The sequence below is a fragment of the Suncus etruscus genome, chromosome 7 (genome assembly GCF_024139225.1).
Source record: "Suncus etruscus isolate mSunEtr1 chromosome 7, mSunEtr1.pri.cur, whole genome shotgun sequence".
Classification (NCBI taxonomy): domain Eukaryota; kingdom Metazoa; phylum Chordata; class Mammalia; order Eulipotyphla; family Soricidae; genus Suncus; species Suncus etruscus.
Window position 1 is genome coordinate 74340245 of NC_064854.1, and position 22147 is coordinate 74362391.

Consider the following 22147-nt stretch of genomic DNA (forward strand, 5'->3'; position numbering starts at 1 on the left):
AAAGAGAATATACTAAACAACTATGCAGATATTTTATTGTAAAACTGATGATGGAATTCTAACAAATATAACTTGACATTCCATCAAAGATTGGCTAACTATATAATATAGTTTATTATAGTTATAATTCATCCTAAAAGCATATATCTTCCATGTAACAGTGCAATAAATTCTAGAAACTTATAATTTAAGAGCAAAAAATAAAATTGAGGGCATCAAAGACTTAAAATTTTGTATTGGAATCTGCAAAGGGAATTTCTTGAAAATTTGCAAATATTATACTTCTTTGATATATAAATATTTCCAATAAAACCATCATAACTGGAGCTAACACATACTATTAGAAAAATAAGTCACTTTAGTTCTGGGTACTATTTTACAGAATAAATCATTTTCTAGATAATATTTTTACTTTCCTCTTATAGCATCAATATTAATATTTATGGGACAGAATGTTCAGACAAGCACAACCACTTAAATAGGACCCACCAAATGAAATGGATAAAATGTTTGCCTATTTTTATTAACTATGAAGTATTTAAGTAACTCATAGAATACTTCACATAGTTAATATTTTATTATGAATGTAGCATTTTACACTAAAGATATAATTTATAAATTATATCAGATAATTAAATTAATGTATTTTATTTCACAATTCTTAATTATGTAATACATGTTAAATCCATTACACTGTCTTATTATTCAACAAAGGTACCCTATTTTAATACGAATTTAAATATTAACAAGTATTTGTTATTTGTGCACACTATTATTCTTTTTCAATAGTTCTATTTCATGTCATTGTAAAAAATATAATAAACTTCACTTACATTAAAAAATATGGAGTTAAGAAATATTTTGTAGGTATTTATGCAATTCATAATTTGCTTATTTCTTAAATGTATTAAATGGCAAAACCAGAGCAATAGTACAGCAGTAGGGCATTTGCCTTGCATTTGGCTGACCCAGGACAGACCTGGATTCAATTCACGGCATCTCATATGGTCGCCTAAGGCAGAAATAATTCCTGAACATCACCAAGTCTGATCTAAAAACAAAACAAATAGTAAAATACCTAAAGTATTTAAATGGCATACAGTAGAATTTATTTCTATTATTTTATTATATTATTGCATTTCAATAAAGATAATCAAAATATTTTTATTACAGAGACAAAACTGATTGCTTTTGTTGTTTGCTAAATATTCCTGTAAATAGTTACTTTGAAGATAATTACACAGACTGTAAATATTTAAATTTTTATTTGATTAATTATAGGTAAAAAAGAAAAAATCTTGAAATAATCTTCTCTGGGTAAAAATGACCAGGCTTTGCTTGATGAGACTATTGATTTCAAACAAGAACATTTTTTTAATTTGAAATTGATAATGAAATAAATTAAATCATTTAGGATATTATATTTGCTTGACTTTACACTAAATTTAATTTAAATTTAGATTACCTTTATATTAGTATATATTCTCTTCTTTATTATAAAATAAACTTTCTACTCCTTGTATACTATAGAATTAATTGTGTGAATTTGTACACACAACTTATACACTGGTGAGCATTTATTAGCAAATATAGATACATGACATAGTAATTACAAAAAATTTTTACTTGGGTATTTAAAAATATGCTAAAACTTTTGGGGCCAGAAATATCATATAGCTGGTAGAGTGCTTGTTTTGCATGTAACCAACTAACCCAACCCAGGTTCAACTTAGGTCTCCTGAACCTGTCAGAAATTATTCTGAGCATACAGTTGTGGCTCCCAAGCCAAACAAACAAATGCATATATGCTAAATCTTTAGAGGACAAATCTAAAACTGATATCTGTAAAAAATATTGTGCGTTTAAATACTTAAGTCAAAATTCTTTCTTTTCATGAATCTTATACTAAAAATATTTTTTTCCTTGAGGTACTGCAGTATAGGCTCAGGCTTGTTTGTCATGAATCCAAAGATTTGGAATACTTCACCACTTTTTCAAAAAAGCTAATAATCTATAAAGCCAGAGAATAACACACAGGGTAGGGCAAATGCCTTACACGATGCCAACCCTGGTTCAATCCTCAGCATTCCATTTGGTCCCTGACAGCCTACTGTGAGTAATTTCTGATTACAGATCCAAGAATTATGTAAACCATAATCTGCATGGGTAGCCCCCCCCAAAAAAAAATAGAGGCTAACCTAGTTGCACATAATAACATCATGATTCCAAATGGAGAAATGTAAAACTGCAATGGGCATCACTAAACAAGACTGGAAGACAGCCAAGTGTCACAGCATTAACATAATAGGAATCTTAATATTTCTAGAGGAGGTCAGTTCGATGAGCTGCTAGGATGTTTATATCCTTAGCATGGGTAGGTGATCAAAAATTCCTGAGTTAATATTACCAGCAGCCCACTTAAAGTCTTTACCCTCTAGTGCGGATGACTGGAGAATCCTGAGAGATCTCTCATCAGTCTTCTCTCTCACTTTTCTCAGTGCTCTCTCTCAGTTTCTCTCAGTGTGGATAATTGACTGAGATATTCTATTAATGAAACTGATATTCTGCTTCCTTTACTACAAACATTTGATTATATATACTCCCTTCTGATGTCTGTATATAGTAAAACCTTTCTCATACAAATATAAGGATTTTTACTGGCAATATAGCCTTGATTAAATTTATCTTTACCTGGAATACTCAGCATCAAAAAAAAAAAAGAAAACATTTTCTTTCCCTTGTCTTTGAACACCATAGCAATTTATAACAGATAAGATTTCTTTGCTCAGGGACTTCCCCTAGTCACTTTGAGTACCTGCTAACTAATTTACACTCCAAACAAGTTTTGCCAGGATAGCACTGGGGTATTGAATTTTACTAGGTATAATTCTGTAGTTTATCTCTTCCAAAACAAGACATTAGGAACATAGTCTTAGTTCCTAGAGCTACAAACCTGCCCCCCTTAGATAAAGGAAATTTGTTATAGGAAACCTGACTTCTTGTTCATCTCTTAATTTACATCAACATGATACCTAGGTCCAGGCCACAGAGGAACTATTTTGACTTGAAAATTTACCTTCCTTTTATCCTCTGAGCTCCTAACTGAACTATATTCTAAGATTACAAACCACCTGCAGGGGGCTCAAACTCGCGGCCCAAGGGCCTTTGCGGCCTTATGTACAACATTTTGTGGCCCTGCCCTAGAGGAAACTTTTTTTGTTTTGTTTTGTTTTAGTTGTTTGGGTCACACCCCCCAATGTTCAAGGCTTACTACTGACTTTGCACTCAAGTATCACCCTGACTTTGCCTACTGCGGCCCCCAGGTAAATTGAGTTTGAGACCCCTGATAGAGCCATGTGTATTGTTTTAAAGATTAAACAATGTACATTGATAAGTTGTCTGTACTTTGCAAAGAAAAAAGTGTGAGCATTCTTTTCATACTATGACTGACATTTCACCTCTTAAATACTCATAGCTTGGAGATGAAATTTGAAGTAAGCTTGCCAGAACGTGCCTCCGTATATATTCATTGTGTGGTCTCATTTCTTCATATTTTATCTTATCTCATCCCACTTCCCCGAAGTGGATTCATCAAAATCCCCAGCTGAACCTATGGCTGGCATTCCCGAAGGCGTCCACAATTAAGATATGCAGAGCGGCAGGAGGCTAGTGTTCCGGTATCTGCTTTGCAACTCACTTGGCAACAGGACCAGACAGGCCATTGGGAGGACCAGGCCTTGTGCAGCTCAAAAAGGTTAGCCATCACTGCCTAGGGCATACATTATTTTCAACACCTCCCATTTAAACCATTGCATTTCTTGTTTCATTTATTTTAAATACCACATATAAATGTTGGCATTCTGTATTTATCCTTCTGACTTACTTCATTTAACATAACATCTTCCTTCCTTTCAGTACCGTGCATGTTGCAAGGAATTACATTACTGGATAATTCTTACAGCTTTGCATCATTACATTTTATATACAGCACATGTTCATGACCAATCATCTTTTGTTGTGCATCTAGGTTGATAGCTATTGTACTCAGTGTTACAATGAATAGGGGTGTGCACACATCCTTTTGCATGAGTGACTTTCTGTCCTGGGGATATATACCTCAAAGAAGTATTTCTTATTTGGGGTATATATGGCAACAGAATTTTGAGTTTATTAAATACCCTCCAAATTGTTTTCCATTGAGGTTATACCAAGCAGCATTCCCACAAGCAGTGGAAGATAGATCCTTTATTGTCACATCCCTGCCAACATAAAATGTTTCCAGTATATTTTATGTGTGCAATTGTTTTCCCTATTACCCAGAATCACCATTTTCTTTTTTTTTAAATTATCTTTATTTAAACACCCTGATTACAAATATAATTGTAGATGTATGATTACAGTCATGTAAAGAACACCCCCCTTCACCAGTGCAGGATTCCCAACACCAATTTCCCAGATCTACCTACTCCCCACCCCACCCACACCTGTACTCGAGACAGGCTTTCTTTTTCCCTCATTCATTCACATTGTTATGAAAGTTTTCAGTGTAGTTATTTCTCTAACTGCACTTATCATTCTATGTGGTGAGCTTCATGTCATTAGCTGCACCTACATGGCAGGATGGGGGAAAGTAAGGGTTGGGACTGAGGCAGTAAAATATTAGAAATGAGCTTTGTAGGGCAGTATCAAGGTCCCAATACAAGATGGATATTATGGATATATAGAATATATGCACACAATACTATCAATATGAAAACAAAGAGAAAAGATTTCCACTGACAGTCCCAATATAAATCAGTACTAGAACAGCCTGCCCTCCTCCCAGAGCGCATTGCCATTAGTGTAGGGATAGATAGGGGGAAAGCCTGTTGACCCCTATAGAGTCCACCTAGACCGGTGCCCAGGGAAAGACTGAGTGGGCAGACATCTGGCTTCCGATTTCGTCCTTGATTCTGGAGACCAGCTTTTGCCAGGTATAGGGTTTTTCTCCCCTGGACTTCAGTCTTTCCCATTTTATTTTTTTAATTAATATCTTTATTTAAACACCTTGATTACAAACATGATTGTGGTTGAGTTTCAGTCATGTAAAAAACAACCTCCTTCACCAGTGCAACATTCCCATCACCAATATCCCAAATTTTCCTCTTCCCCAACCCACCCTCACCTGTAATCTAGACAGGGTTTCTACTTCCCTCATTTATTCACATTGTTATGATAGTTCCCATTGTAGTTATTTCTTTAACTGTACTCATCACTCTTTGTGGTGAGCTTCATGTATTGAGCTGGAACTTCTAGCCCTCCTCTCTTTTGTCTGAAAATTATTGCAAGAATACCTTTTACTTTTACTGGTGTAAGTAAGATGATATAGCCATTGTCTTGATTTGGATTTCTCTAATGATAACAGATGAAGAGCATTTTTTTCTTGTGCCTGTTGTCCATCTGTTGTCTTGGTCAGAGAATTAACTGTTAATTTTCTTTCCCAAATTTTGATGAGGTATTTTTTTTGTTTTATGGAGTAAACCTTTGTGAGGACTTTTTATATCCATAATAACAAAACTTTATCTGATGTGTTGAGTGCAAAACTTTTTCTCTGAATCAATTACTTATCTTCCAATTTTAGCCCATGTTCCTTTTGTCATACAGAATTTTTTTAATTTGATGTAGTCTCATTTATTCAGATTTGATTCTACTGTCCTTGCCCTTGGCATCCTCTAATGAAAGAATTATTTGAAACATAAGTGTTGAATTATTCTGCCTATGTTTTTATTCAATAAAATATAGATTTTGGTCTACTCTCAAGGTCTTTGATCCACTTTGATTTGATTTTAGTATAAGGTGTGAGATCTTTATTTTTATATATAGTTATAAAATTGTTCCAACACCATTGTTGAAGAGATATTTTTATTTTATTTCAAATTCTTGGCTCCTTTTTTAAAGATTAATTGAGCATATAGTTTAGTATATGTATATATACTAAATGCGTAGAATACAAATATATAGAATAGAAACAAGGGACATTCAAGACATATAGAAAAAATAGCCAGAATAAATTGTTACTCTATATACTAAGAAAATAAGCATTTTCAGATTACTCATCTAATATTGTGAATATTCAAAATATGTAAAACACATAAAAATAATCAATTAAATGTTTTAGTTAAAGAAACAAAAATGCTTATTTTTTATTAGTTAATATTTTTGAAGAAAATAGAACTGTAATTCTGATTTTACACTGTTATTCTGTTTGTCTATGGGAACACAAAGCATTTGAATAATTTTTTATTTATTCCCAATATTATAAATTTATTATTTTATTGTATTTTAGTGTTTGAGTGTGTTCATGCATGTTTTTTATCAACAAATCATGATTTGTTTTAATTATTTTTACTATAAACTTCTTGTAATTATTTTTCATGGAATTGTCATGTTCTTTGAATATTACATTTATTTTGAATCATAATAGTGAAAGTAAATTTAACATTTTCTTCTGGAACTAAAGAGAAAGCTTTAATAACTTCCCCATAGTGTGATATATTGAGTATTGTTTGCTAACTTCAGTTATATTTATTCAATAAAATTTTGTTTCGGGATTTTTTAAGTACATTGCATTTTGCCTAATGCTTTTTCTGTGTCTACTGAAAAAATTCTCAACTATTTATCATTTAATAATATGAATCATAATAATTACTAGTTTCTTTTTTGTTTGTTTTGGGTCACACTTAGCAGCACTCAGGTGCTGCACATGGCTCTAAGCTCAGAAATCATTGCTGGCAGGTTCTGGGGACCATATGCGATACTGGATTTCGAATCACTGTCCTTCTGCATGAAAGGCAAACCCCTTACCTACATGCTATCTCCCCAGCACCAATTACTAGTTTCTTTATGTTGAAATATCCTTGTATTCCTGGAATACATCCTAGGTGTTCGTAGTGTATATTGAATTTAATATATTATTGCATTAGTTTGTTAAAACATTGTGAGCATTTCATTTCAATGTTTATGTTAACCTTTATATACTTTTTGTTTAAAATTTTACTTTATTTTTAAGAGCATTTTCTTTTGATAGACATCATAATCATAACTGATTTATCATTATTTTAGATAAATAATATATTTTATAATGAATATTGTTATCTATTAATTGCATTTTTAATATTATTAGTTTAAATGTACATTATTTCTTGTTTAAGTTGAACTTTGGTTTTGAGTTATATGTTTCAGAATGTCAAAGTCTCATAATACTATTTTGGAGTTAAATTTTATTATTATTTTTTCTTTTTTCTTTTTTTTTTTTTTTTGGCCACACCCGGAGGTGCTCAGGGGTTACTCCTGGCTGTCTGCTCAGAAATAGCTCCTGGCAGGCACGGGGGACCATATGGGACACCGGGATTCGAACCAACCACCTTTGGTCCTGGATCGGCTGCTTGCAAGGCAAACGCCGCATCTCGCCGCTGTGCTATCTCTCCGGGCCCAAATTTTATTATTTTTAAATTTTAGAACTAAAGTAAAAAATTTGCCTAATTCTGTGAATTGTGTGAATTTTAGCTTCATTTAACAGTGTTATAGACTATTAATTATTAAAACCTTTTTATAATGCTTTTAAATTTGGCTATTGTATTTCCATATTTAAGCTGAATAGAGTTTATTGAATTAAATTGATTTTGTAATGCAAGGTCTTTTTTAGACTTGGTAAGCACCAAATATGCTATCCTTAGGAGTATTAATATGATGTGAATTCTTATAAAAATATTAATTTTCTCAGCAATTTTATATCTAATAAAACCTTCAAACTCTGCCTGAATAATAACCTCTTTGAATCTCCCTGATTTATTTTTGTTTTTGTGCATTTTTTTTTTTTGGATTTGGGTCATTCTTGGCAGAACTGAGGAGATAATTCTCTTTCACAAGAAGCCATGATAGGGGCTGGGAAGGTGGTGCTAGAGGTAAGGTGTCTGCCTTGCAAGTGCTAGCATAGGACAGACCTCGGTTCGATCCCCCAGTGTCCCATATGGTCCCCCCAAGCCAGGGACGATTTCTGAGCTCATAGCCAGGAGTAACCCCTGAGTGTCAAACGGGTGTGGCCCAAAAAAAACCAAAAAAAAAAAAAGAAGCCATGATAAAAATAATAACTTATAAGATACCTAGTAAATTATTATGGGCCTTTGTAGTAAAAACGATAATTACATACCTGTTTTCTCTATGCTGTTGTTTCTGTTGTTGCTGATTTCTTTATGATATAATGTGTAGTCGTACTTTGTGTGTTTCTATCCCCTTTGTTTTGTGCTCTACTCCCCAGTATATGGTGATTATTACAGTGTTTGAGGTTTCTATCCTGTTTCACCCTGTTATTTAATTGCAGGGTATTAGTTGTATATCTGGTGCATATTCTAGGTACTTCAGAATAGTGCTATCTTTCTGTGTTTATCTTTTGTCTTCTGACTTGCTTCATTTAACATAATATGTTCTAGGTCTATCCACATTGCTGCAAAGTTTGTGATTGTATCATTTCTAACTGCCATGTAGTACTCCATTGTATATAGATACCACATCTTAATAATCCACTCATCTGTTGTTGGACATCGAGGTTGGTTCCAAGACTTGGCTATTATACTGAGTGCTGCTATAAATAATGGGGTGCACACATACTTTGGGATGAATGTCCTTCCAACTGGGGTAGATACCTAGGAGAGCGATTGCTGGGTCAAATGGGAGCTCAATTCTGAGTTCCTTGAGCACTCTCCAGACTGTTCTCCATAGGTGTTTGACTAGGGGGCATTCCCACCAGCAGTGTATGAGAGTGCCTTTCATACCGCATCCCCGCCAACACAGATTGTTCCCATTATTTTTGATGTGAGCCATCCTCACTGGTGTAAGTTGGTACCTCATTGTTGTCTTGATTTGGATTTTCCTAATGATGAGTGAAGGTGAGAATGTTTTCATGTGTTTGTTGACCATCTTTCAGTCTTCCTCAGAGAAGTGTCTATTCATTTCATCTCCCCATTTTTCTATGGCTTTATTTGATTTTGGGGGACTCAGCTTTCTGAGTGCTTTATATATTCTGGTTATCAGCCCTTTATCTGATGTGTTGAGTGCGAAATATTTTTCCCATTCAGTTAGCCTTTTTCTTGTTTTAAGCTGGGTTTTCTTTGCCATGCAGAAGCTTCTTAGTTTGATGTAATCCCACTTGTTTATATTTGATGCTAAAATCCTTGTCATTGGCATTCTATCCTTGAAGAGTTTTTTAATATATAGGTCTTCAAGTGTTATGCCTATATTTTCCTCATTAAACTTTATAGATTCTGATCTAATTTCAAGGTCTTTAATCCATTTTGAGTTCACTTTTGTATAAGGAGTGAGCTATGGGTCAATTTTCAGTTTCTTACAGATGGTTTTCCAGTTGTACCAACACCATTTGTTGAAGAGACTTTCTTTGTTTCATTTCAAGTTCTTGGCTCTATTGTCAAATATTAGCTGATTGTATATCTGGGGATTTATGTCTGGAAATTCTGTTCTAACCCACTGGTCTGAGGCTCTGTTTTTGTTCCAGTACTGTGCTGTTTTGATCACTATGACTTTATAGTGTAGCTTCAGGTTAGGTAAAGAGATGGCACCCAACTTCTTATTTTTTAGTATTTGTTTGGCTATCTTGGGTCTTTTGTGGTTCCAGATGAATTTTATGATTGATTGTTCTAAGTCTTGAAAGAATGATGCCTGGATTCGGATGGGGATTTCATTGAATCTATATAGAAGTTTGGGTAGGATGGTCATTTTGATTATGTTGATTCTACCTACCCATGAGCATGGGATGTTCTTCCCTTTCCTTAGATCCTCTTCAATTTCTTTCTGAAGTGTTTTGAAATTTTCCTGGTATAGGTCCTTCACTTCCCTTGTAAGGTTGATTCCTCGGTAATTGATTTTTTTTGAAACTATTTTAAATGGAATTCTATTTTTAATTTCTCTCTCCCTCCTCCAGAAATCTGAACATTCCTTCACCCCTTAATCCCACCCCTAATATCCCCACCACACTATAACTCTTCACCCTCAGTTCTTAATCCATTCGGCATCTAGACCGACTTTCTACCCCAACGAGCCAGTACCCATTACCCAAGAAAAAAGACACCCACTCAAACTCTCACCTCGCTCCCGGCAAGAAAATACAACCAATGCCCTGACTGACCCATGTACTGTGGCCCTCCTAATCACCTATCCCTAATGTGGACTGTGGCTTGATATCTGAACTAGCTCCAAAGGACCCCACTGCAAGAACTCTACCCAAGACCTCCCTATCTGGACTCCACACCTCACAAGGAAATCTCAAAAGACAATGGTGAGGCCTATACTTCCATCTTAAGTAGACCTATATAACACAAACTCTTATCCTGTTTCTCCCCAAATGTAAAGTTATCTGTGGTATCACTTTCTCCCTTTTTCTTTGTTTTGTTTTCTTTTCTTCTTTATTCTTGTTAGTTTCTTTTGTTTGTTTGTTTTGTATTGTTTTGTTGTAGTTTTTGTTATTTGATTTGATTTGTTTTTGCTTCTTTTGAGTCACTTTAGGCGGCACTCGGAGGGTGCTCCTGGCTCTATGCTTGAAGAATGCCCCAGGTGGGCACGGGGGACCATGGGGGATGCCGGGATCTGAACCACCGTCCTTTTACAGGAAGGACAGATGCCTGGTCTCCATGCTATCTCTCCCGGCCCCACTTTATTCATTTAATTATGTCTTCTTTTTATAATTATGTCTTTTATTTAATCTTTTTTATTTTTATATTTAAAAAAAACTTTTATTCCTTTAGTTATGTGTGAGCATATATATTCTTAGTTTTATTCAGGTGTCTGTTTTCTTTTCGCTCCACCCCCAAATCCACCAGCAATATAATGTAGCACCACTTCCTCCTACAAAGACATATTAAACAAAGGGGAAATTGTACATGTAAAATAAGCTCTTATCTACTAGGTACTAGTAGATACTAGTAGATACTTATCTACTAGGTACTAGTAGAACTCATACTTGTTTACAACATAGGGACATCTCCCACCCTAAACATATGTCATGTGGAAACAACTTAGGCTCCAGGGAACTAGACATCGACCGTCCAGCTTTGACTCCTAGATCCCAGACATAGAAACGACAGAGTTCTCCACAATAGCTCCAGGAACCAAACCCCCTCCAGTGCATTCACAATGCTGCTCTGACACCACCATGTGCCAGTTCTAAATTGATAACCTGACAATGAGGAAATGGGAACAAACTGATCTAAGAGCAAGTTGTCCTTCCTCATCAGCTAACGATAAGACTAAATCAGAAAACATGTCACCCTTTGATCTGTGCAAAAGCCAAGATCGCTATATACAGATGACTGGTTGTTACAACCAGGACTGGACAGTATGCATCCAGGGACCAACAACAACAACAACAGCAAAAAAAAAAAAAAAAGCTCTAGCCTAGCTTTTGGTCTACGACTTGTTCAACAAACAAGATCTCCAATTTCAGAGGTCTGATTGAGACAACCGCAACTGCACAGGTCTTCCGGAAACATAATGAAAGACCTTATCCCAGGTTCCATCCTAGGAGCAATATAATGACCAAGACCACCAACTACAGAAGATGGATTAAAACAACACTGAAGAAGCATAACTGCTAGACCCACAAAGAAAGACTTCATCATAAGCTCCATTACTTGAGCTGCACAATCACCAAGATCTCTAGATACAGAGGTCTGATGCTACCATCCAAGACGAAGCAGAAGTCTTCCATACACCAAGGTGAGAGTAAATGATAATGCAAGGAGGCTATAGTTAATCCCATGAGAGTATACTTCAGGGGTGGAAAAACCCTGTATCTCCTAGGCCAAGGGAATTCCCTCTACAATATCCCCAATAGTTACTGTGCCTATGCAGCGGGGGGAAAAAGGGGGGGGGGGAAAGCACAAAACAATCACTTTTGCACATATTTATTTATCGATTGATTGATTTTTGACATCTTTATTTTAGTGTAGAGATTGAAGTTGATGTCTCCAATATTATTTTATTTTATCTTATTTTTCTTTTCTTTTTGCACTCCAGCATGATTTGATTTCAGAACCGAGACTATTGAGTGGTGCTTGTCTTTATTGCTGTAGTGCTCACTGGATATTTAATTTGATATTTCTTTCTGTATTGTTGTGGTGTTTCAATTACCTTTTTAACATTCTCTCTCAAACTGAGGTTGAAAGCCTCTAGTCTAGAAGGACTCCGCCTATTTCCAGCATATTTGACTTCTTTTTTTTTTTTTTCTTTTGTACCCTAATCTCGATTTATCTAGCTCTGACTCTTAAATAGTGGGGGAAACAAGGGAGGGTAATAGGACCAAACAGATATATGATCACTAATAGTAAGCTAGACAAAAAGGGGACCACCTACTCTAGCAGCCTGGGGGAGGGTGATGGTGGGAGATATGGATTGCAGAAAGGGAACTGGGATGGGGGGAGGACATATTCGGTGATGGATATTCCCCTGATTCAATATTAATATGTACCTAAAATACTACTGTGATAGATATGTAAGCCATTATAATAAAATAATTGTGTTTTAATCAGAAATGTTCTTTGACTTACATGTATTATTATATTTTATTAATTATATTATATGTTATGTTACTATATTATGTTATGCTAGTTCACCTCAATATGTTAATCAATTTTGTCTCTGAAATAAATTATTACAATAAAAAATAAAATAACTATTCAGACTAGTGAAATTTATTTTTCTAGATAACTTTCTTATTATGTTTTATATTTTTTCTTTATCAGTAAGTACTATTAATATTTTCTGTAAAAAAAAAGAACATTGAATGAGATAAAATAGAAAGGCTGCTGAAATTTGTGGTGACATAGTGTTTTGATTTTTCTTCAGTCGCATTTTATTTGTTAACAATAGTTTCAGCTTTATAATGTTGTTTAATAATCTCTCAAAATAGGCCTTTACATGAATTAGGTGTTATGCATGAATTGGATTAGATTGCATATTAGGTTATATGCATGAAGTTCTAAGTTGTCATACTTATTTTATTTTCTTATAAATTTTATAGAAATAATACTGTGTTTGCATTCTGTTTATATATGTATTTGCAGCTATAACCATTTTTGTATTTTATCATAATTATCTACTATGAACTTTTCATAAATACAATAGCCTTCTATCATAAGTTTTCAATACTATACGAGTTTTTTAATATGTGCATTCAAGTATATGACTGGTATCTTAGAACATTTTTTTAATTTTCTTTGAACATTTTTAATATGGGCATTTGGCAATTATATATGACTTTTATCTTAGTTTTTTATCTTAGTATGCTTTAAACAAATATTTATTATTTTAAAATATATTTTCTCAGGTTTTATTTCAAATCATAAAATTATTACCAAGAATTTTTGTGCACATTAAATAATTAAGTTACATTTGTATACTAAGAAATAGTTAATGATTAAATAAAACATCTTTGGCAACCTTGATATTCCAATTCTATAAGCCCACATCTCAATTACATAATTATGAGCTGTCAGTATATAGTTACTGATACTTGAATTATCTTATAATTACATAATTTGGCATGATTTTAATTACAAAAAGTAAATGGTAATTGCCTAGAATAACTGTTTAGTGTTTTTAGAAAACCAGAACTGTGTTCTAAATTAAGACACAAATTAAAAAATATAGTACCATCTGAACAGGAATTAAAGAAAATTCAATTTTATGCTGTATTATTTATAAATATTCTCAAATGTTCATGATATTGTAATTTTATTTAATTTTATATTTGTCAGTTGGTACTTATATTATTTAATCTCTATGAATATATACTAAAAGATTAACTGTAATAAATTTCACAGTAATTGGTTTTGTATATTTAGCATTACTACCTGTTTAGAAATTTTATCTGCTAATTTGAAAATATTTGAACACCTTTGATACTAAAAATTCCATAAAAAATATAATGAAAGTATTTTTCTGTTCATATATTTTTACACTTCTTGTAAAATTTAGAAATCACTTACAAACATGACTATATACATATTACTTGTATTTTAAATTTTCATAATTTATGAATATTTTAAATATTATAAATAACATGACTCAGAAATATCAAAAATCAATAAAATGTGTGTATATATTTCTGGATGAGTATTTATAGAGAACAAGTAGAAACATTATTATTAATTTACATGAAATATTTCATTGATATATTTTATACAATGCTTTTATCAATGATGTATTGAGTTGATATACTTTTTGTTCTTAAACATATTTAAGAAATAATAGGACTAAATTTATCTTAAAAATACTTTCAATTTTTCTTACCTAATCGCTATAGCAAGTACTTCCAGTGCTCTTCAATAGTGGTGTTGGCAGAACTGGCTAGCCACTGGCAAAAAATTGAACATAGACCCCCCCAACTAACATCATGTACGAGGTTAAATCCAAATGGATGAAAGACCTCGATATCAGACCCGAAACCATAAGATACATATAACAACACGTAGGTAAAACACTCCAGGACATTGAGACTAAAGGCATCTTCAAAGAGGAAACTGCACTCTCCAAGCAAGTGAAAGCAGAGATTAACAGATGGGAATATATTAAACTGAGAAGTTTTGCACCTCAAAAGAAATAGCACCCAGGATACTAGAGCCCCCCACCCCCACTGAGTGGGAGAAACTATTCACCCAATACCCATCAGACAAGGGGCTAATCTCCAAAATATACAAGGCACTGAGAGAAATTTACAAGGAAAAAAAACATCTAATCCCATTAAAAAAAATGGGAAGAAGAAATGGACAGACACTTTGACAAAGAAAAAATACAAATGGCCAAAAGACACATGAAAAAATGCTCCACATCACTAATCATCAGGGAGATACAAATCAAAACAACTATGAGGTACCACCTCACACCTCAGAGATTGGCACACATCACAAAGAATGAGAACAAGCAGTGTTGGCGGGAATGTGGAGAGAAAGGAACTCTTATCCACTGCTGGTGGGAATGCAGTCTAGTTCAACTTTTATGGAAAGCAATATGGAGATTCCTCCCAAAACTGGAAATCGAGCTTCCATATGACCTAGCTATACCACTCGTAGGAATATACCCTAGGAACACAAAAATACAATACAAAAATTCCTTCCTTACACCTATATTTATGGCAGCACTATTTACCATAGCAAGACTCTGGAAACAGCCAAGATACCCCTCAACAGATGAATGGCTAAAGAAACTGTGATACATCTACACAATGGAATATTGTGCAGCTGTCAGGAGAGATGAAGTCATAAAATTTTCCTATACGTGGATGTACATGGAATCTATTATGCTGAGTGAAATAAGTCAGAGAGAGAGAGAGAGAAAAAGACGCAGAATGGTCTCACTCATCTATGGGTTTTAAAAAAAATGAAAGACATTCTTGCAATAACAACTTTCAGATGCAAAAGAGAAAAGAGCTGGAAGTGACAGCTCACCTCATGAAGCTCACCACAAACAGGGATGAGTTTAGTTAGAGAAATAAATACGTTTTGAACTATCCTAATTATGAAAATGTACGAGGGAAATAGAAAGCTTGTCTAGAGAAGAGGCAGGGGTTGGGTGAGGAGGAGGGAGATTTGGAACATTGTTTATGGAAATGTTGCACTGGTGATGGGTGGTGTTCTTTACATGACTGAAACCCAAACACAATCATGTATGTAATAAAGTTGTTTAAATAAAAATAATTCCAATTATTCCCTCCAAGAGTCTAAAAATTAAAAAAAACTACTTTTGTTGATAATTTAAATCTTTATTGTCAGATACTGTAATAAATATTCATCATTCTTTATCTGAAAAGAATGATATCATAAGTTATCAAGGATTTTTTCATTCACATATGATAAGATTGAAGGTTAATATTTACTAAAAATAAAACCTGTAAATATGTGAATATTTAAATTGCATAACATATTCATCTGTAATAATAATATAATATAAATTGTTTTTGAGCTTATTTTAAAATCTCTTTTCAGTGATATATATATATATATATATAATGTGACATAAACATACGTATCCTTATTTCTCTTAGAAATATTTAAGCGTCATTTCTCACTATGTAAGAAGAAACCTGAGAGGTTAGATTCCCTTCTTAAAAAATTGTAATGTAATGTACAAGCACTTCTTCAGAGATGAATTCAAAAGAGCAAAGGACTCGTCGTCATCAGCCAAGACCCACACCATGTGTCAATGGGCCATATGAAAAAATTCCATATTCCTAAAGTGAGAATATACACCATTTTACAGCAGTAGTAAGAATATACACATATTTTCAGGAGCAAACACATGGGAATAAAAACTTTTTCACTTTTTGATAATCAAGAAACTTCTACATAGGAATTCATAAAGTTCCAGATTGGTATCTAAATGACTATATTTTGCTGTGATGATGTCATTCCCCTTACCCTATCTCTGTGAACTTCAGCTGAATAAAAGGTTGAAATAAGAATTATAGTTCCAGTACATAAAACACAGATATATAATTCTTTTTTTTTGGGGGGGGGCACACCCAGTGATTCTAAGGGCTTTCTCCTGGCTATGTCCTAGGTTAGAGCGGGCAAGGCAAATGCCCTACTTCTTGTGCCATTGCTCTGGCTCCAGACAAATGATTCTTAACACACAAAAAAAGTAGTAAGAAGTGATAATTTTAGTATTAAACATTTTGTATAAAATTCAAAACTAAAATGATAGGTAGATTAAGATTATCTGGCATACTTAGACTATTTGATAAAGTAAAAATAATTTCATGAACAAAATATTATGACAAAACATTAAATAGACTCAGAAAGACAATAGAAAATGAAGTAAAAGTAAATGAAAATTTGAAATCTGAGGAAGCAGGGAAAAAGTAGTGTCATCAAATTGTTTAACAGAATAAAATAAAAATATAATCTCTTCTTAAATGAGAGAAATTACAAGTCAGTGAATCTTTTTCAGCTACTTTATTGTAGTTTTATGATATCTATGTGAAAGTGCATTTTGTAAAATATAAAGATAATATTTAATAATTTATTATTTTACAGATTTGGACATTCTAAATTTAGAATATAAATTAAGCCATGCCATCCATTCGGCTCACACTAATTTTTCTTTTTTTTCTTTTTTATTATTTATTATATTTTTATCTCTTATCTTTTAAATCAGGGCTCCCATCTTTTTCATAGAAACTTGGGACACGGACTACTTTATTTTACCACATATTCCCACAGTTTTCTATAAAACAAAAAGAAAAGGAATTTAAAAAAGGATGAGTGCCAGGGGCAATGGTTTCAAATACATTAACAGGGAAATAAAAAAGGACAGAACTAAATATCCAAGTTGAAGTCAAAGATAATAGAATCAAGGGATCTAAACTTTAACAACCTAAACGCAAAGGGGCCTATTACACTGCCAGGCTAAGGGGCAAATGGTGGTGGTATTGGGTCCATTGGTGGAGGGATGTTAACTCTGGTGGTAGGAAAGGCTCTGAAATATCCGAAACTCAACTATGAAGGACTCTGTAGACCAAAATTGTTTCAATAAAATAAAAATTTTTTAAAAGTGGTTAAAAAATAAAAATGAAAGGGAAGTTCAACAGTCATCAGATGATTTGTGTGACTCTGAGTTTCCACAAGATCAAAAGCAACACTAGATGCTGTATCCATTCCAGAGCTGATGCAGGACTGAAAGTTCTTCAAGGTAGAGAGACCGGATTCAATACCACTGAATGATATAAACCGAGATGAATTTGAATTTGAACTGGAATGTCCAAGCATCTTGAAATTATTACCTGGGTCACCTTACCTGGTTGCCTCCTCAGCTCCCTCTGCCCTCACCTCAGCCGTCTCCACACTAATTTTTCATTATTAGATGAATAATATTATTTTAACTGTGGCTCATGTGTAAAGTATAGTGAATGGTTATTTTCTACACTCTAATTACTGTATTTTTATATCTTCCCATTTTGTTGTTTAGAAGAATGATGTTCTCAACAGTAATAAAGTAAACTATATGTTAAAGCTATAAAATACTGTTCACGGGACTGAAGCTATCTACAGTGAAAAATTTTCTGCTCACATGTTGTCAACCTGGGTTCATTCTACGTCCCATAAATTCCCCTTTGCACTGCTAGAAGTTATTCCTGAGTGCAGAGCCAGGAGTAACCCATGAGTACCACTGAATATTCAAGGGGAAAAAAAGCAATAATAAAAAAATCATATTCAAATATTTATCAATATTGCCATATATCACTGCATTGCATTGCTTAACAAAAAGCCTTTTTTTAAGTAATTATACATTTATTGTTTCCTCTATAAAATGTCATCTTACGTTTTTTGAGGTTATGGTCTGCAATTAAACATTATCAATTATGAATTCAATTAACAATATTAATTGAACTTTTAATTGAATATTGTTAAGGACTATAATTACTTTAACAATAGGACACACTAAATGGGTTAGACATTTTTTCTGTCTGTGGATACTCTTACAAAAACATTTTTCTTTGTCAGTTTTGAAGATTGCCATGCATGGTTTAGATAAAATATAACCACTCAAACTGAAGTTGAATAAGCTGGGTGAGCATAAATCACTTCATTGGGCTGACTAAATCTATCTAAAATAAAATTACAGCCTAGATTTATGTACTTTATTTTATGTGTATATTTTAATTTTTGTACTAATATGTATTTATGTGTAAAAATCTACATTATTTTATGTATATATTTATGTCAATTAAAGTTATTGTTATTGTTCATTAACTATGTTCACTACTTTTATACATTAATAGTGATATAACTGTTATTTACAAGTTTATTTTTGTAAAAAATGTCTCTACTGGAAATTTTAAAAGTCATAAATATTGTGTACACAAAAATGAGTCATACTACTATGAAGGATATAATGTCAAGAATTATTCTTAAATGTAATTGTAACTCATCACAATAATTATTATATATGAAAACATATGGTAAAATTTAAAAAAAGATAATGTTCAATTATCTTGAATGGCACTGCATATTTAAAAATAGTTTTTAGACTGCTTACTTGAAATCAAATTTACAAATAATTTTCTATGCAATAAATAAAAGGGTAACATTTTACATGATTTTCAAGACTCAAATAAATAAAATTATACATAAAGGATTAGTTACCCAATAACTTCAGATCAAATTAAAAGTAATTTTCCTATTGGAAAAATGTCTGGGAATAGAGTGTAATTATAAAAGCACAGAAGCTGAGTCAAAAATATCAGTATCCTGAAATTTTTAAACAGGGGGCTAATTCACTGTCCCTCAGAATATTGGAGTGCCAAACTATACTGTAGTAAAAACAAAAACTATGAACAAATGCCTATGCACATTCCATGTATTTTATTTTGAAGTAAAGAAACAAAGTGGGAACAAATACTATATGTGGCTCACAGGCTGTAGTTTGAGGACCACTGTGCAGTTAGGCTGCTAGTCTTGTACAGGACAAAAACAGGTTAAGTCCCTAAAATTCTGAATGATTCTATGAACTGTGCTAGGAATGATTCCTGAGCTAATAGCTATAGTTAACCCCTGGTCATTATTAAATGTAGCCCAAAATGAAAATAAATGAATAAAATTTTAAGAGCACCATTCGTTTATTTTTTGGAAAGATTAAAATTAATAGATTTTCTAGGAGTAGTATACATGAAACAATTACATGCATACAAATCATCATGCTATATAAAATTAGTATGCAAATCATTATATACTATTTTATATAATATATGAATGTGTCCATATATTTAACACTCAAAGAATAAAACCGCCATGATAATATACATGGAATTAAGATAAAAATGCTTTGTTAAAAAATTTTATACAATCTGTCAATTAAAATTACAAAAATAATTTAAGTTTATTTTATAGTAAATTTGAATATTTTATAGTATGTTTGAATATTTTTTGTGTTTCCCATTGGGAAAAATTTTTTTTTTTTTTGGTCACACCCAGTGACTCTCAGGGATATATTCCTGGCTATGCACTCAGAAATTGGTCCTGGTTTGAGGTACCATAAGGGACACTGGGGATCAAACCGCAGTCAGTCCTAGGCTAGCATGTGCAAGGCAGATGTCTTACCACTTGCACCACCACTCTGGCCCCTTTCTTCTTTTCAAACATCTTTTTTATTGTTAAGTTATCAAGAGATATTAAAATTAACAGAAAATTATAGTATAAAACTTAAAATGACTACTAGGAGTGTCAAAGAAAGTGATAAATGGACAAGGTACAGGATAGTATTTATAAATGAACATTAAAAGGACAAGGTTGGGAATAATGGTGGGCATGTGCTAATGATATTAGGAAGAGGATTTGGTGAAACTTTTGTTCTTAGACAAGCATTTCAATAAAGAAAGGGACAAGATTTGTAAGCACTATTATGAGTTGAGGGGTCATTCTTGAAATAGGCACTGTCTGTCATTCTTTCTTTCCTCAGCCTCCAACTGGTCTTCATTATCTTCTCCATCATTATAATCATCATCATCATCATAATCAACATCATCGAAGGGATCTAACTGTGGTTAGCTACATGCAAGAAAAATCCCCTACCGCTGTGCCAACTTTCCAGCCCCTAGAACTTTTTTAAATTAAGTATAATTTTCACAATTCAAAAGAATGGAAATGGAATATCATCATCAAAGGTCAATAAAATTCAAAACATAAAATATAGACATTTACCATCCTTCAAAAATTCTTAGTTTTTGTGTCATTTTTACCCTAAAATAATAAGTTATATGTAAATTTAATACTCAATTAAACTTAATTAATTAACCAAATTATGAATGGAATCTTACAACCACTTGTATATTTGTCTATTTATATAACATTAATTAGCTATTTGAATGAAACATTATGATAATAGTAAATATCAATTCTATTGTTAATCCAATAAAAAGAGAACTGTATATAATATACATAATATATATATAATTATAATACTGATTTATTTGAGGATAAAAATTTAATTAAAAATGCATGAAATTTTAATTATAAATTTAAGTGTGTTTAACTAATATTTATATTTGAAAATGATATTCAATATTTTATTACAACCTCTCAGAGATCTTAAAATTTTTTTAATTTTTAAGTTTAAAATGCATTGCAGTCAATTCTTTAATTTAAATCATTTTTATTAATTTGTTTAACTAAAATAGTAGCTATAAATTACTCTAAATATTTTATATTATTTTATCCAATTCTTTAAAATTTTATTGTATAAGAATTCTAAGTCAGTACAAAAATGAAGATATTAGTCTTTCAAGTTGCCTTTACATTTAACTATATTTTACCTACAAATGGTTGCCCCAGCACCATTGGAAAGTTCCCTAAGTATAGAGCAGCGATTATCCCTTAAACACCACAAAATATGGCTCCAAAACACAGGGGAATACACAAACAAAATAAACATTTAAGGTTATTTTAATTTTCTGTAATATCTAAATGTCTATTTGGTTAAAATATTTAATATAGTTAAATATAATTTTTATAAAAATCCATTCTTAAAAATTATAAATTAATACATTTTATGCATTCCACTACATCTTAAAGAGCTGTAAAAAAATATAACTACCTACATTACAAAAAGTGTCAGTTATAATTAATATTAAGCTCAATAAGATTATATTTCAATAACCTTATTTTTAGCTTTTGTTGTTTTTTGTTTTGGTTTATTTTCTTGTTTATTTTCCTTTTTTCTTTGAATTGATATTTATAACCTCCAGACAGACACCTCCCAATATTTTTCTTTTCCTTAATTTTTTTTAAACAAAAGTACATAATTTGAATCATCTTGTTCTGCCTCATAGAGGGGGTAAAAATAATGAATGATACCAGGACCAAACAGTTGTATAAACATTGAGTAGAAATAAAAAATGATTAGACTTAAAAACCAAATCCAAAGCCAATGACAATAGAATCAATTCCCAATTTACAACAAGCTATACACAGAAGGGATCAGTTACACTAGCAGTCTGGGGGGGCAAAAGAGGAAGATATGGGATGCACGCTGGGAACAGGGGTGGAGGGACGACATCACAGGTGGTGTGGGATTGCCCCTGATTCATTGTCACTATGTACCTTAAATA